The sequence below is a fragment of the Caretta caretta genome, chromosome 3 (assembly GCF_965140235.1).
Source record: "Caretta caretta isolate rCarCar2 chromosome 3, rCarCar1.hap1, whole genome shotgun sequence".
Classification (NCBI taxonomy): Eukaryota; Metazoa; Chordata; order Testudines; family Cheloniidae; genus Caretta; species Caretta caretta.
Window position 1 is genome coordinate 61,630,512 of NC_134208.1, and position 17,951 is coordinate 61,648,462.

Sequence of the window (17,951 nt, forward strand, 5' to 3'; positions counted from 1 at the left end):
TAAGAAAGGAACATAGGAATTGAATGCCCACTATTATGAGAGTAAAGAGGAGTGCAAACTTTGCCTTTTGTATACCATACATTTTATATTTCTCTATCATGCTATTTCTGATTAGTTGTCTCTGTTACCTCAGAATTTGACATTCTTGCATGTACCCCAGAACTTAACAGTATTGTTGTCAGCCATTTTGTATGTTCAACCACTGCCAGCTAAAAAACAAATATCACATAGCGAAAAATAATCTTAGGCCTTTGTAAGGCAAGGTCAAACAACTGCATACTTTGTTTGCTAATGAAAATATTTTTTGTAAATTTTGTTTTATTTTTTGTTTAAAAAATAAATAACCTGAATTTTAAATACTCCTAACATATTATTATTATTATTATTTATTATTATAACTAAAATACTAAAACATTTTAAATAATTTATTAAATATAACCCAATAAAAATTACTATACTAAAATCACTCGAAATTATATATTTTTTGTTAAAAATAACTATAAAAAATTAAATTTGCTTTAAAACAGTCCAAAAAGCATTTCTAAAAGCAAAAAGCTAACATGTAAATTCCCCATCAGCTAAACTAAAAAAAACAAACAGCTATTAAAAGCCTGGCTAATAATCACTCAAAAGTTTCAGAGGAACAGCCGTGTTAGTCTGTATTCGCAAAAAGAAAAGGAGTACTTGTGGCACCTTAGAGACTAACCAATTTATTTGAGCATGAGCTTTCGTGAGCTACAGCTCACTTCAGAAGTGAGCTGTAGCTCACGAAAGCTCATGCTCAAATAAATTGGTTAGTCTCTAAGGTGCCACAAGTACTCCTTTTCTTTTTGCGAATCACTCAAAACTATCTCAAACTATAAATAACTATATCTAAAATATCCTAAACCTATTGCATGCCTCTGTGTGTGTGTATAATGCTTAAAATCTAATAAATAATAACTTTAAATAAAAGCACACTTGCTTATACAGTATCACATGTCAAACAAATAAGCTACGCTCCTTATTAATTTATTCCTAACATTCCCTAAAAAACCTCAATTAAATTCTTTAAAAAAAAATGGTAACAATCTCTTCCAAATTAAATAGTCCCAGTCTTTCTCCATGTGGAAGTTTTTTCCAATGCCTGCCCTTGAACTTTCCATTTCTGCTCTGTTCTCTTGAGTAATGAAAACTGAACACAATATGTAGATTTTATTAAGTATTTTAAGTACATACAAAACCCCACATAAATATAAATGAAAGGGGAAGGGCCTAATTATTGTACAGGTATGTTTTACTGAGGGGAAAAGAGTTAGTGGGATTATTCATGTGCAGAAATCTTTCCATGATCAGAGCCTTAAATGTCTAATTTCAAGACGTTCTCATAATTGGATTTCTTTGTTGTGTTCTATTTAGCTAGTAAATACATGGGATGCTGGCCAGTAGTTTGGAAGGGCTTGAGAATTTCAACTATTCTATACTTGTGACATAAGGAATAGAGCAGCATAAGCCTGACTACACTGGGGCTTTCTTAAAGCAGCTGACTCCTCTTTTCTCTGCTGCTGGTCACTCCATTCTCGGCTCTTGGTGCAGAGCAAAGTATCAGAACGCTGTACCTCCGAGCAGAGGAGCCAACAGCAAAGATAATGAGGGTAGTTTAGAGATGGCAGAAGAGCAGATATTGAGTGATTTTCAAGGGCTTCTTGAGGATCGATTTGCATCCAGAATTTCCCTATTTGGATGTTGGTGGATGAGGAGAATAAGTGGACTTTTATAGAGGGGAAAAAAAACCTGAAAAAATGACACATCACAACAGAACACCAAAGAAACAAAAACAATCTGTGGAAACTAGGTGGCATTTATGAATAGAATCAGGAGGATGTGGGAGGGAATCCAAGAAGAGGGATTCATTGTTGGTGGGATGGGGAGGAAGAAGAGAGAAGGACCCATGGCTCGGGTGGGAGGTGGGGTTAGCATATTTTACATAGGAAGGAAGCTGGGGGTGGGATTGGAAGCAGTGTTTCCCGTTGGAGAAACCCAGAAAGAAGCCTCATGAGTTGCAAGTCAACTTCATCTCTATTATTTAACTATGTTGAAATAGACAACTTTTTGCCAAATTGCAATGATATAAGCTCTACAGTGTATTAAGAGAACTCATTACTGCATTCAAATAGTTTGTGAACATCTGTTTAAACATATATTAATTAACCATGCTGTAGTAATTGCTAAGTTTCTGAAAAACTATTTCAATTGATATAGTTAATATCCGTAATGATGTTTTTAGTGATACTTTAAAAATAAACTGTTTTGTTTTTTTTTCTACTTAGTTTCAGTTTCAGCCTCAGCTTTGGAAAAAAAATTAAGTATAATGGAGTGTAGAATTTTTAATAGAAGTTGTATGACTAATATGCCTTTTATCTAATATCACCCAGGGACATTTTTGCTTAGTTTTTTAATTATTGCTATTTACCCAAACAGTGATTGAAATATGGAGGATATTGATTTAAAACAAGATATCTAGTAATTACAGTGCTGTCAGCTGTGTAGGTGGGTGAGTGGGGGGAAAACAGGCAGCTGTTGAAAATTCAGATCACGTAAACACCTTCAGAATAAAGTAGGATTAGACATTAAAAAAAAGTTTCTAATGTTTGTGAGGATGACTTTGAAAATGTGAACCCAGTACAAACCAGTGCAGCATTCTCTCTTTGATGTTGCAGACAGCCTGAAATGATAGTTGTAAAAGGTGTGAACTTTCCATTAGTTTCAACAAAGAATAACTGAAACCTAGCGATGAGTGGTGGCAATTTAGAGTAACACTTAGCTATTTCACTGATGATCATGTTAGTAGAAGTATCCAGCCATTCTTCTTCAAGTGCTGGTCCCCATGTGTAATCCACTGTGGGTATGAATGCACTCCATGCGCCCAGAGTGCCACAGAATCCAAAGACCTGCTTCAGAAACTTGGTCCATCTGGCTGTGGATTATATTAATTGTAACTGCTTAGAGCACCAAAGGATCTCAGCAGTTTACAAATAGTGACTTAAATACTTTAAAAAATTGCTGAAAGGTGGGGAAGAAATATCCCCATAGTATAGATAGAGAGAAAAAAATGAGGCAGAGACATTTGATGTAACTTACAAGAATCCCATTACTTGAGTTATTCATCACTAGGTTGGACAAAGCACCAGAAAATAGAGTATAGGAACCAATAAGACCACTTATTCAAGGTTCCTAATTTTGAATTTCGGACCCTAAAGTTAGGCACTTCAATTAAAAAATTTTGGTCTGAAATTCTAAATTCACATTTAATTTTCTTTAAAGAAAAAATTGCTTGCTCTTCAGTATAAGGTAGTTAGAATTAAGGGAAATACTTCTAATTTTAAAATATAAAAACCCCTTTGTCTTGTAAAACTTTAAAATACAGTAGCTACTGTCATTTCCTTTTTCTTCGGCAGATAGTTCATAAGTGCATAATTTTCAGAGAGATGCACAGGTTTTTTTGAAGGTATCCTATAGATCAATTCCAGAGTATCTATGTAACCATAAAGTTGGTAATCTGCAGGGTTACTTTGTCTTCTTCCACCTAAGGTATTTACAAATTCCTTAAAATCTGTTTGGATTGGCATTAGTCTTCTCTAGGTAAACTTCTTAAGTCTTTGTGTCCTCCCTGACCTTCTCAGTGATTACAGTCTACAGTGAGTTGTACTTCAAGGGCTTTGCTGGCCTTCTTGTTTGAAGGCAGTTGTGTTGTTTGTTTCATTTTTTTGTTGTTGGTGTTTTTATTTCTTCCATTTTAAGATAAGGGACAGTATCCCACAAAACTCTAGGACGCTTTCAAAACTGAATAATTCTGTTCCATGCAATTCATTTTCAGGATTATATACAATAGTTCTGTAAAAAGAAAAGGAGTACTTGTGGCACCTTAGAGACTAACCAATTTATTTGAGCATGAGCTTTCGTGAGCCACAGCTCACTTCATCAGATGTTTACCGTGGAAACTGCAGCAGACTTTATATACACACAGTTTCCACGGTAAACATCTGATGAAGTGAGCTGTGGCTCACGAAAGCTCATGCTCAAATAAATTGGTTAGTCTCTAAGGTGCCACAAGTACTCCTTTTCTTTTTGCGAATACAGACTAACACGGCTGTTCCTCTGAAACCAAATAGTTCTGTAGCGGAGCTTTTTTTGCTGTGCCTCTTATCTGGCTGTTGCCAAAACCTATCCCGAAGGACTCTTTTTTTTTTTTTTAAACTAGGTCACAATGTAATTGCATGTTACATACAGTAACTGTTTTTTTAATTTTTAAGTGTTTATGAAGTTGGAATATGCTTAAAGTTAAGATTCAGTGAAACTATAGTTAAAAATATCAAATTGTCTGTCTGTATAAACTTACATTTAAATGATGTATTTCTTTGGGGATAGTTCCACTGTGAAGTAGTTCTCTATCTTACAGTATTTATTTTCAAAAATTTGATAACTAGAAAGCAATTTTTGGTGACAATTTCAGCCTACTCAAGTACGGTAGGTTAGCAGCACTTCACTGACATAAAATAGTATATATAGTCAGGTCCATCTCAGAGAAGTCAGTGGGCGGCAAAGGTTTTTTTTAGTTACATCATCTACTATGCTTCGGTAGTAGTCAATTATAGAATAGTACATAATTACAAAAGGGGCCCTGATCTACTTTCCTTTTATGTCTCCTCATAATTAGAATTGAAAATAGCAGATGTCATTCAAAATCAACAACGAAAGTCCAACATAGTAAAATAATCCTTTTTCGAGCATACACTAGACATAAACTGAGGATTTTACTGTTTAACTATTGGGTGCAATTATAGACGACAATCCACTTGCTGTAAATGTCTCCACTCTGCCTTTGACAGTTCTGAACCATGAAAATAATTGAACAGTCATTTAGCTTACAATGGAACCTGCTGTTTCCAAATTATTGTTGAAGGGAGAAACTCACTCCCATGCCACAAGTCTGTCACATCAGTTACTTCAATGATGGCATAAATTATTAATAATTATGGTAATTCCCTGGTGCTTGGAATCTGACTTTTTTCCCACCTGTGTGAAGTCTATCGTCCATAATAGATGTTTCATGTATTGGCAACACTGAATTCAGTAAGCATGATTGATAGGGCATGATTTTTAAATAAGTATGATTGATAGGGCACTTAAAGTAGTACTTAAACAAAGCTAACTGAAAAATCCATTGAGGAATAACAGAAGACACGTAGTGAAGTGTATCACCATTCTGTGATGAATGAATGATTTATTTTATTTTATTTTATTTTTATTTTTTTTGGAGGCTGATGGTAGCTGCAAGATTGTGGATGGGGGAGACAGTCCAAAGAGGTACCAGGATGCTACTCCTCCCTTCATTGTTCCTGTGAATAGGATTTACAATACCTATTTTCCCTCCCTTGGAATCCATAAGTAAGGTCGAAATAGCCTGGCTCTATTGATCTGCAGGACCTGCTGTAAAATGTATTTATTTATTCCACACATGGCAGGGGAAACTGTTTGACTGTGCCTGAGGTTTTTATGAAAGCAGAGTTTGTGGGAGTCTTGGAGTTGAGCTGTGTAGGTTGTATAGTTAAATATTTATTATTTATCTTGTTTCTTTAATTTGTTGAACATAGTCTCAGGTACCTTCTTAAACTTACTATAAATTCTCTACACATGGCAAAATAATTGGCCTTTTCTCTACATTGTCTAGAGGATTTATTGTTTCATCTGGACGTTCAGAAATTTTGGAAAGATGGATTGTCATGGGGCCCTGCTGTCCTTAGGTTTTTAAATTAGGGATCCTTCTATATTAATGGGTGACTTGGCTTGTGGGTCTGGAGCAGTGTTTCCCAAACTTGGGACGCCGCTTGTTCAGGGAAAGCCCCTGGTGGGATGGGACGGTTTGTTTACCTGCCACATCCACAGGTTTGGCCGATCGCGGCTGCCATTGGCCACGGTTCGCCGCTCCAGGCCAACGGGGGCCGTGGGTAGTGGTACGGGCCGAGGATAAACTAGAGTTTATCAGGAACGAATGTCCACAAAATCCAGCATACAGTTTAGTTCTTCATTTTCAGAGTTGCTGTAAATCATGTTTTTGGCTTTAACTTGACCTATCTTCTAGCTTGCTACATTTTTGTTCAAGTTTTTCGTCCCTGCAAAGAAGGAATGTACGAAATGTTTTTTTCCTTATAACACCATTATCCTCTCTAGTGCTTTGTTCCACATCTCTTTTTTTTTTTTAAGAGAGATGACTGTCTCTTTAAAATCAGACAGTGATAGTCCTCTCTTTTAACCCCCTGTTGTTTGAAGAGGAGAATATTTGCTCTCAGGAGCTTTACCTCTTTGTGAGGGGTATACACACACACACAGTTGCAAGGGAAGGGTGGACAAATATGCTCTTTATGGTTTTGCGAAGTAATTGGGGTTTGGGAAAAATTGGAAACTTTTCAAGTTGGGGATAAGTTTGATCCACAGCTGCAGAATGGGTTACCTAGTTACCTTTTGCCACTGCCCAGCAAAAACTTAAGTATTGTTTCTAAATATATAGTGTTCCATGAGACAACAGGAGTTCAATAGAGATTCCTTTTATGTAAGTGTGAGTCATGAATTTCAATTGTAGGGTGTGTTGCACTTTCAGAAAGTCCAACAGTTGCATAACTTACTGGTAAAAAGTGGAAATATCTCATACATAGAGTATATGACACAGCAAGAGAATAATTTCAGGATAAGGTCAAGACTATTATGGATTTTACAGAGAGCCAACTAGTAGAATCTGTTTTTCCTAAATTTGCAAAAAGCTTGCTAGAGTGCTATAAAAAAAGGTTAAAACCTATATGTAATTATGTCAGAAAGTGTCTCCAAAAAAGATTTGTAGTACTCTATAAAAGTATGAATCGATATTTCAAAATAAGTATGGAGGTAAACGTTTTCTAGAAAATATTATGAAATGTGAGCAAGCAACATAAATGGAACTTAAAAGTGAATTCTGTATTATTCATCACATTTTAATTCTAGATAATGTAAATTAACACCATAGGGAAATGTAATAAAATTGTCTTAACTATCTTTTCTGCTCAGCTTTAAAGTAGATGGGCTGTATGCAAGATTTTAATACAAGCCAGCATGTGACTGATAATGGGTTTAACAGGAATGCAGATGCAAGAATTGCAAGCATGGGATTAATGTCTTTATCACTAAGGGGCTTGACAACACAGTAGCCTGAATACTTCGCAAAACATCATTATGTTGAAATATAGCATAATGAAAAACACAAAACAGAATTCTGAATAACTCAAGAACAGGCAACTAAATTATGAATTGTGTGTGTTTATATATAAAAATACACCTTAAAGTAGTCAAAAACAGTGCCTGAAAGATCATGAATGTGTGTCAATTCAGGTATAATTACATGCATGACCAAGGATTAAGATTTTCAAATAACAAAATGTTATGGTTCTTTCAAAAGTTTACAGTTGAACATTGATTTAATACAGCTTTGAAACTTTACTATGGAGAAGAAAAATGCTGCTTTTAACCGTCTTAATTTAAATGAAACTTGAACAGAAAGTTTCCTTACCTTGTCAAATCTTTCATTTTTTTAAACTTTCCCTGTATCTTTTAGTAATTTATGTTTAACATAGTATTGTACTGTATTTGGCTTTTTTGTTGGTTTGGTTGTTTGTGTTGTCAGCAGTCACATTGACATTACCTAACTCCTCAATATACAAGAGCTTCCCTATTCAGGGACAGACAATATTTAAAAATAGATTAAGGTTATCCTGTTTCTCCAGTTCCTTTCAAGTACAGTAGAATGTTAGAGTTACGAACACCAGAGTTACAAACTGACTGGTCAACCACACACCTCATTTGGAACAGGAAGTACACAATCAGGCAACAGCAGAGACCAAAAAAACCAACCAAACCAACAAAAAAGCCAAATACAGTACAATACTGTGTTAAACATAAATTACTAAAAGATACAGGGAAAGTTTAAAAAAATGAAAGATTTGACAAGGTAAGGAAACTTTCTGTTCAAGTTTCATTTAAATTAAGATGGTTAAAAGCAGCATTTTTCTTCTGCATAGTAAAGTTTCAAAGCTGTATTAAATCAATGTTCAATTGTAAACTTTTGAAAGAACCATAACATTTTGTTCAGAGTTATGAACATTTCAGACTTACGAACTATCTCCATTCCCAAGGTATTTGTAACTCTAAGGTTCTACTGTATACAGATAAAAAGAAAAGGAGTACTTGTGGCACCTTAGAGACTAGCATCTCATGAAGTGAGCTGTAGCTCACGAAAGCTTATGCTCAAATAAATTTGTTAGTCTCTAAGGTGCCACAAGTACTCCTTTTTCTTTTTGCGGATACAGACTAGCACGGCTGCTACTCTGAAACCTGTATACAGACAGTGGGCTTCAGTTCTTCTTCGAGTGATGGTCTTCACTGTGGGGTTACGCATGCGCACCATCCATCTGGAGCTGGAGAATTTGAAAATCGTATGTGTCTGTCAATCTGTACATGCACCCTGGCTCACCTCGTGCCACCGATCGGCAGGATAAACAGCGGAGCAGACCAATTACCTCTCCAGTTTCTTCTCACTGTGTATCTTCATTTCTTAAGATAAGATTTAGCTTTGTAAATAATTTTAGCATTTTATATAGTTTATAGTTCTAGTGTTTTCATAGTTTTAGTATTAGATTAATCTTTGGGGGAACTCCCTCCCCCATACCCTTTGTGGGTACTGGATGATTCCCTACACTCCAGGCTTCAAACTCTGTGCTTCCTGCCCATGATCCTCCTCGGTCAGCGATGACCACCAATGCTGCCTACGCTGCCTCAGAGAAGCTCACATTGCAGTGAGGTGCAGTATCTGCTGCTCATTCCCCAGCTGTACTCAAGAAGGGCTAGCACTCTGTATCCAAAACCACCTCATGGACAAAGCCAGGAAACTTTAATTGGACCCAGGCCAAGGAACCCTCCTCCCCTATACATTGGCCTGCCTCAGGAAGGAATGAGCTTCCTGCTGCTAAGTCTGACGCTGGTGCCAGAGAATCGACTCTCATAGACTCCCTGGTGGGATTTTCTCAGGAAGCACTCGTACACATGAAACTAAGTCTTACTTGAAATACACTTTGACGCTTTCAGATTAATCTCTGAGCAAGCCCAGTACCTCTGCCCAAGAAGGCTTAGGTTGGTCCTGCTTTGAGCAGGGGGTTGGACTACATGACCTCATGAGGTCTCTTCCAACCCTAATCTTCTATGATAAGTCCCAGTGGCTTGACAAGAAAGCCCAAAAACATCAGGCTCCATTGGTACTGGAACATGATCTGTTGGTACTGTCATCCTTGGCACCTCCGAAACCTTGGGATTCCATCAGCATTGACAAAAGACTGTTCACAACCTATCCATGGCACCGCCTTTGACAGCACCCTTTTCCAGATCCACTGATCTGGGCACAGACAACCCCTCTCACTCCAGGGGGGAGCTGGGTCTCATGCTTCCCCACAGGATATCTCCTCATTCCTGGATCTGGATTCCTTTCCAGGGATGTCATAACACCACCTGTTGAGTCAACTGCTTGGAGAAGTTTATCATCCATTCCTTTCTTGAAATACAACTTCCCTCCAATGGCTCTGGTGGTACCACCTCTAGAACAGGAATCTGCTTTCTCCTGACTGGGAGACTGCAATCAAGAGGAGCATAAGTTTTGTATCTTATGTATCCTCTGCCACCCAAAAGACTTACATCACTGTGAGACTAACCTCCACATTTAGCTTGGAGCTGCTGGCACCCCATGCCAGGTGGGCCTCTGCATCCCCCTTTGACCCTTCCTACTGGCCATATTGGGGGCCCTGAAACCAGAGTCAATCAGGTCAGATAGTGTCACCCCTCCCCTTGAAAGAGGCACTCAGACCCCCTGCTCCCGATCCTTCCAAACAGGAAGAGCAAGGTGCACCGGATCCAGTGGCTCCGCCGGAACCAGCAAAACTGCTATCTTCATCTCTGGATGAGGTGGTAACCCCTGTGTCTCCATCTCCCACGCCATCTTTTCAGGCAGTCCCAGGATCATTTTTGTAGAGTTGCTGGTGAACTTCAGATTCCTCTTGAAGAGGCTCAGGAATCCCGGCACAAACTCTTAGACATCCTCCAGGCAAAATAGTGCTCTCCATTAATGAGGCTATTATGGAGCCAGCTAGGGCTGTGTGGCTGAGATCCGCTACCTGTGCTCCATTATAGCCTCATGTGGACTCCCTGTTAGATTGAGGAGTGATAGAACATGTCCCTCCTCAATACCAAGGGAGTGGATTTTACTTGGCTTACTTCCTTATACCCAAAAAGAAGGATGGATGGAGACCAATTCTTGACCTCAGCCACTTCATTTTAAACTCAAGTTTTGTATGGTCATCCTGGCCTCTATAATACTATTCCTAGAAAAGAACATGGTGTACAGCTCTCGATATGAAGGATACATACTTCCACGTCGATATTCATCCTGCTCTCAGATGCTTCCTCAGGTACGTGGTGTGCTCCGACTATTTTCAGTACAGAGCACTCCCTTTTGGGCTAGCAACTGCCTCCAGAGTCTTCACCAAAGTATTAGCGATAGTGTCAGCTCCCCCCAGATGCCTTGGTCTCTCTTTTCTTCCCCTGCCTTGACTACTGGCTCCTTGTTGCCATGTGACACCAGGAGGTCCATGTGTCGACTCTAAAGATGCTACATCTCCATTCTTCCCTGAGGATCAGTATAAACACTGAAAAAACTGTTCTCGCACGCACACTGTCTCTGGACTTTATCATGGCCACCCTGGATTCAGTCACTGCAAGAGCTTACTTGCCCACAGGCAGGTTTCAAACCATGAGCAACATTATAGCCCAGATCACAAACAATCTTTGAGTACCAGTCAGGACATGCCTATCTCTCCTAGGTCATATGGCCTCATGCACTCATGCCATTACTGCTTCTGCCATGAATTCTACACAGAATCTGGCAGGACAGGGCACAGGTTATACTGATCACTCTCCACTGGCCCCAACAATTTTGGTTCCCAAATCTCCTGTGCCTGTCATGCAGAGTACCAATCATCCTCCTGACATTTCCTGAGTTCCTGATACAGCAGAACAGTAAGATAAATCAGCCTGTTCGGCATTTGCTTCACCTCAGGGCTTGATTTTTGGATGGGCACCATCTTTAGAGTGCTCATGTTCTGCATACTTTCCAACTGTAGGAAGGATTCCCAAAGGCAGTATTCCCTGGCTCAGTGGAAATGTTTTTCTTCTTGGGCACATCAAAAGAACGTTCTTCCAGTATATACAGATATCACTCTCATTTTAGACTGTATCCTTTTCTCTAAAGACGTCAGGCCTATCCATCAGCTCCTTACAAGTCCACCTGGCAGCACTCAGTGCGTACTATCCTCCTTCTCAGGGGCACTCGGTCTTCATTCACGCACTGATCTCAAGATTTTGGAAGGGCCTAATCAGAACTTTCCTGCCTATTCACAAGCCTACCCGTCAGTAGGACTTGAACCTTGTTCTCTCTGCACTCACAAGGCCACCCTTTGAACTCCTAGCTTCCTGCTCCATGTCCCTTCTCATCAGAAAGGTCACATTCCATGTAGCCATTATCTCAGCCGCAAGGTTGGTGAGCTTGGAGCGATGATGACAGATCCTCCTTACACTGTATTCCTTAAAGATAAGGTTTCATTACGTTTACACCCCAAATTCACCCGCAAGGTTGTTTCAAAAATTTCCTTGAACCGATCCACTTACCTATGTTCTTCCCTAAACAGCATGCTTTCTTACTGGAACAGACTCCATGCCCTTAGTGTCCGGTGAGCCTTGGCATTTTAGTTACACAGAACAAAACCAATCAGAAAGTCACCAAGACTGTTCATCACTATAACAGAAAGAATCAGGGGACAAGCACTCTCCACCCAGAGGATCTCCAAATGGTTCTCTGGCTGCACTCTACTTTATCAACTATTGAACCTCCCCCCACCCCCATGGAGTAAGAGCTCATTCCGTGAGAGCACAAGGAGCGACTATGGCATTGCTTCATGAGGTATATCCCTCCATGAGATCTGTAAAGCAGCCACGTGGGCTCTGTTCACACGTTTACGAGACACTGTGCCCTAGTCTACAACTCCTGTGCTGATGCCTCCTTTGGAATGACTGTCCTTCATTCAGCCCTACTGTCTACGTGCTCACACTCTGCTCCTGCTTAGGTCCTTCTTGTCAGTCACCCACAATGGAATATAATAAGGGTCATCACTCCAATAATAAGAGGAGGTTACTTACCTGTAATTGGAGGTTCTTTGAAATCCATGGTCTCTATCTGTATCCCACTGCCCACTCTCCTTCCCCTCTGCTTCGGACAGTCTCTGATTCACAGTGGAAAAAGAACTGGAGAGGCAGTCAGTCCACCCCACCCTTTATCCCCTGCATTGGATGCTTGACGTAAGCCAGGGTGCATGCATGGACCAACTGACACTATTTTCAAATTTTCCGGCTCCGAATGTATGGTGCGTATGCATAACTCCACAGATAGAGGCCGCACATCTCAAAGAACCTCCAGTTACAGGTAAGTAAACTTCTCTTTCCTTGAATTAATTGAGACCCAAGTGGATTTACAGTTGAGAAGCAGCACATTTTGACTGGTTTTAGAACATCAGTTATATGACAGAACAACAGTTAAGTCACAGGAATATTGAGAGGTCTTGCCAGACTTGTGATCTAGTACGAGAGAGGTAATGGCTGAGTCTGCTAACTTTTAAATTCAGTTAAATTTTCTAAGCAATCTGCTCTCCTTTGGAGATAGCTATTCAAGTCAAATAGTAACTGTTTATGAAAAACACGACAGTCTAAAAACACTCACCAAATCCAGTGAGGTGGTCCAGAGGAGATTACCTAAACAGACAAATGGATGGGTTAGAATTTTAAGCACAAGCCTTGTCTCATTGCACCTTCTCTTGCCTTCCCTTCCTCTGACTTATATGTCCCATACATTAGGACTAAGGTGATCATGGAGGGAGGGCGTAGAATAGAGCCCTGACTGTTGACCATGGAGCAGCTGCCGATCTCTCCCTCTACAAAGCCTGCAGTGGCCCAGGGCTACCCCTTGCCAGCAATGTCACCCAAGCACTGTCTCCTAGTGCAGCAGTGTGTATTTTGCTGCATTTTAGTATGTTTTATTCGAAGCAGTGCAGAATAGTAACAAAAGACCACACCAATAAAGCAAAAAGTAACAACAAAACGCATGAACAGGTAGTCCTGGGGGAGAATAAAATATTGTGTTAATAGAAAAGATGTAATGTTTGAGGTCTCTTCTCTTCAAGAAGGAGCTTTAAAAAGGGGGAGGGAGAGAGGTCTTGAGATGAGTGTTGAAGAATTGAGCAAAACGGAGTAAAGTATGCCAAGGAGTTGAAGCTTAGAGGAGAAATAGCATAATCTTTAAAATGACAATAGAAGAATGAGTTAGAAGATGAAGAGAAAATTAATAAAGGAAGCAGATAGCAAGGTGGAGGGTCATAAAAGAATAAAGGTAGGAAAGAACAGTTACAATGAATACCATCCACATAAGAGTGAGAATTTTAAAATGACAACACAAGTGGATCAAAGTGAGTGAAGTGGAGAAAACAAAAAAAGATGAATAGAAAATTAAGTGTTAAAATTAGTGTTTAGGAATACCAACATAGCTAGTCATTTAGATGCTGCATCTCCAAGGACCCTAGTCCCTTTTGAAAGAAGTGAATCATCAAGGTATTAAAGGTGTATATCAGTCAAACATACAAGTATGCACACAATCCCTTAGTTTTTGATGTAGTGCATTTGTTTTTGGATAACCATGCAGAGTTGAAACATGAATTGTGCTGGTACTCAGAGAATTTGCCTTTTTGCTACTGGTTAATATTTCTGAGTTTCAGATAACCCCTTTTCAGAAAGAGGTGTCTTAATACAGCCTGATCAAGCTAATTCTAAAATGAATAATTCATATCTTGGGATTTTTCCAGTGGTAAAGATATATACCAAGAAGTCCAAAGTCCAATAACTTTTTTGCCAGTACATTTAAAAAAACAAAAAACAGATTCCTAACAGCATAGATTTTATTGGATACAAACCATTAATCCAGCCCAAGAATAGGCTAAATGGATTCTTGTTTAGCTTTTTTTTTAACTTTTACTGTATATTTTTGTGAGCTCAATATATTTTATATTTTGTTACTAATAAAAGACATGTAATATTTTTAATTTTACTGTATATCAATTTGAATATTTAAGAACAAATTCATTTTGCTATTATTTCCAGACAAAACTAAAAGATGATCCATGAATAGGCCACTGAGAGATGAAATTGTATTTATGTTCACTGTTTGTAGATAACTTTATTATTTAGACAATGCTGTTTGCATTTGTAGCCGTGTTGGTCCCAGGATGTTAGAGAGACAAAGTGGGTGAGGTAGTATCTTTTTGTGGGCCAACTTCTGTTGCTGAAAGCTTGTGTCTCTCTCACCAAAAGAAGTTGGTCCAATAAAATATATTACTTCACCCCTCTGGTCTCTCTTACACTGTCTAAGTAAGATTAGCCTGTATGCAATTAATGATGAAGCTGATTTGTAAATACTAAACATCCTCCTGTACCAGTTCAGGTAAGTGGGTTTACTGCATCTCTGTCAGCTAATAGAGACATTAATAAATATGTAAAATGCTCAATATTTACAATTTGTATCATGCACTTACTTATTCATAAAACTGAATGTTTTTACTATTGTCTCCAGCAAATGGAGGCAATTCTGTGTTAGGTAGCTAGATTTAAATATAATTCAAGCTTCATGATTAATCCAAGCTTATGCAATTTTATCGTAACTGGCACCCTGGGATACAAATTATTATTCGAGTCTCTTTCAAAGAGGGAGGGATTCGTTGGCACATTGGCATCATCCAGTATAGCAATACAAGTGATCCATCTAGTTCAGTAGTGTTTCTGACTGTGAATTATACTAGATGTTTCAGAGGATTTTGCAAAAATACAAACTCAGTCCATAATGAACAGGCAGAATAGTCTGCCTGAAAGAGAAGTTTTTCCCCAAGCAAATAGTGGTTGGATTGTTCCCTAAAGTGATTTCCATAGGTTAATTGTGATGTTAAAAATACATTTTAAAAAATTTCCTTTTCTGTTTTAAATGTGTCTTTTTAAATGTGTTGGATGTCTCCTGGTTATAGTATTGTAAGAGGTGAGAAGAAGTGTCTGATTGACTTTCTCTAGTCCTATACCTCTATCATGTCATCTCTTATTTGTCTGCTTTTGAATTTCAATAGTTCTAACCTTCATATACCTTTCACATATGAAAGTTTTTCCAAACATCTATTTTGCTGTCCTCTAAACCCTTTCTATTTCTAGTAAATGTTTTTTGAGATGTAGTGACCAAAATTGAATATAGTGTTACCACAATTAACATAGAATTATAGTACCACCAATTTATATAATATTTCCAGTGTTTTTCTATCCCCTTCTTAATACAACAGAACAGTTTGTTTGCTCTCTGATTATTCTGCTGTGTACTGAGCAGATGTTTTCATTGAGCTGTCGAGAGGAACTCAGATTTTTTTCCTCAGTGGTTCCAGTTAATTTAAAACCCATTTAGAGGATATACTCACTAGGTTTTAGGAGGGACCTGAACCTGGAAAGCCTTAGTTAATCTTAGGCTTTTTGCAGGCAGGAGCTCAAAGGACAACTCTATTTTGAAATATTCTCAAAGAAGGTTAGTTTCTTGTTTTGCTGCTCTGTAATAGAAGCCATGTTCTTTCCCACCCAGAGCCTGAGGTGTCCCAAAGAGACTTTATAGGGAGGTCAGAGAATGGGGGGTTCAAAACTTCCAGTACAGTAACCATTGAGAAGTGGATGATGGAGAGGACTTAATTGCTGGACTTCTCTGTTGCCCTCTTATTTCATGGCAAAGGAGCATTTACTGTTTGTTTCATTTTGGATCAATTTGAAATAAAGGTTTCTGTTTGGCGTCTGAGACACTTGATTCCTTCGAGGTCTACAGGAAACTCAAGTTGCAGTGGGGGAGATTTAGATTGGATATTAGGAAAAACTTGTTCACTATGAGGGTGGTGAAACACTGGAATGCGTAACCTAGGGAGGTGGTAGAATATCCTTTCTTAGAGGTTTTTAAGGTCAGGCTTGACAAAGCCCTGGCTGGGATGATTTAACTGGGAATTGGTCCTGCTTCGAGTAGGGGGTTGGACTAGATGACCTTCTGGGGTCCCTTCCAACCCTGATATTCTATGATTCTATGATTCTAAGCTACATAGATCTCTGCATCATGTGACAAAGCCCTTTTGGATGGTGGTAAAGTCCAGCGTTATTAGGTCAGCCAGACCCATTTGAACTATACTAAGATCCACGGCAGCTCATGTGGATGTTAAAAAGTCTGCAGTCAGGAAAATCTGGGACTGGGCACAGGAATCAAGATATGGAACTGAGAGAGTAGGAAAGAAGGAGATGCTATCCCAAGGAAGCCAGTTGTGAGTCATGGACCTAAAAGGATATGAGAGCTCTACAGTGTTCACCTGGCCCTCAGGAGCTCTTCAGGCATGCTGATCTGAGGGTAGAGGGAAATCTCTGAGCTTCTAGGATATCGGATTATGGGATCGGAGAGGTCAGTCAGTCTGCCTCTCAGTCTCAGCTAATGTGCTGCTTCTGGTGGGTTCCTTCTCACAAGTAATCTGTATGAATAGTTCTGGAATGTAATGGTGCTCGTACAAGTCACATGGTCCATGGTTCTGTCTTTTTCTTTAGCGCTGCTATTTTCTCTTTCACCCGTTGATATGTGTGGTATGTGGTTGCTGGTGAGTATTCGCTTTAGGCTGGGGGGCTGTCTGTAGGCAAGGACTGGCCTGTCTAGGAGTTTTAGTTGGGGGCTGAAGGTGATGGCTAGTGGCGTTCTGTTATTTTCTTTGTTAGGCCTGTCCTGTAGTAGGTGACTTCTGGGAACTCTTCTGGCTCTATCAATCTGTTTCTTCACTTCCGCAGGTGGGTATTGTAGTTGTAAGAATGCTTGATAGAGATCTTGTTTGTCTCTGTCTGAGGGGTTGGAGCAAATGCAGTTGTATTGCAGAGCTTGGCTGTAGACAATGGATTGTGTGGTGTGGTCAGGGTGAAAGCTGGAGGCATGAAGGTAGGAATAGCGCCCCGTGTAGGTAGGAATAGCATGTAGGTAGGACAGCCCCCCAACCTGAAGCGAATACTCACCAACAACCACATACCACACCACAGAACCACTAACCCAGGAACCTATCCTTGCAACAAAGCCCGTTGCCAACTGTGTCCACATATCTATTCAGGGGACACCATCACAGGGCCTAATAACATCAGCCACACTATCAGAGGCTCGTTCACCTGCACATCTACCAATGTGATATATGCCATCATGTGCCAGCAATGCCCCTCTGCCATGTACATTGGTCAAACTGGACAGTCTCTACATAAAAGAATAAATGGACACAAATCAGATGTCAAGAATTATAACATTCATAAACCAGTCAGAGAACACTTCAATCTCTTTGGTCACGCGATTACAGACATGAAAGTTGTGACATTACAACAGAAAAACTTCAAATCCAGACTCCAGCGAGAGACTGCTGAACTGGAATTCATTTGCAAATTGGCTTGAATAGAGACTGGGAGTGTCTAAGTCATTATGCAAGGTAACCTATTTCCCCTTATTTTTTCCTACCCACCCCCCCAGACGTTCTTGTTAAACCCTGGATTTGTGCTGGAAATGGCCCACCTTGATTATCATACACATTGTAAGGAGAGTCATCACTTTACATAAGCTATTACCAGCAGGAGAGTGGGGTGGGGGCAGAGAGAACCTTTTGTAGTGATAATCACCCATTTTTTCATGGTTTGTGTGTATAAAAACATCTTCTGTATTTTCCACAGTA

General features: G+C 39.3%; 1 protein-coding gene across 2 annotated transcripts in view; it reads left to right on the forward strand.

The window, feature by feature from the left end:
• The window catches only part of MEI4 (meiotic double-stranded break formation protein 4), a 133,310-nt gene that overhangs the window by 42,044 nt on the left and 73,315 nt on the right, over positions 1-17,951 (forward strand). The gene's annotated exons all lie outside the window — the stretch shown is intronic.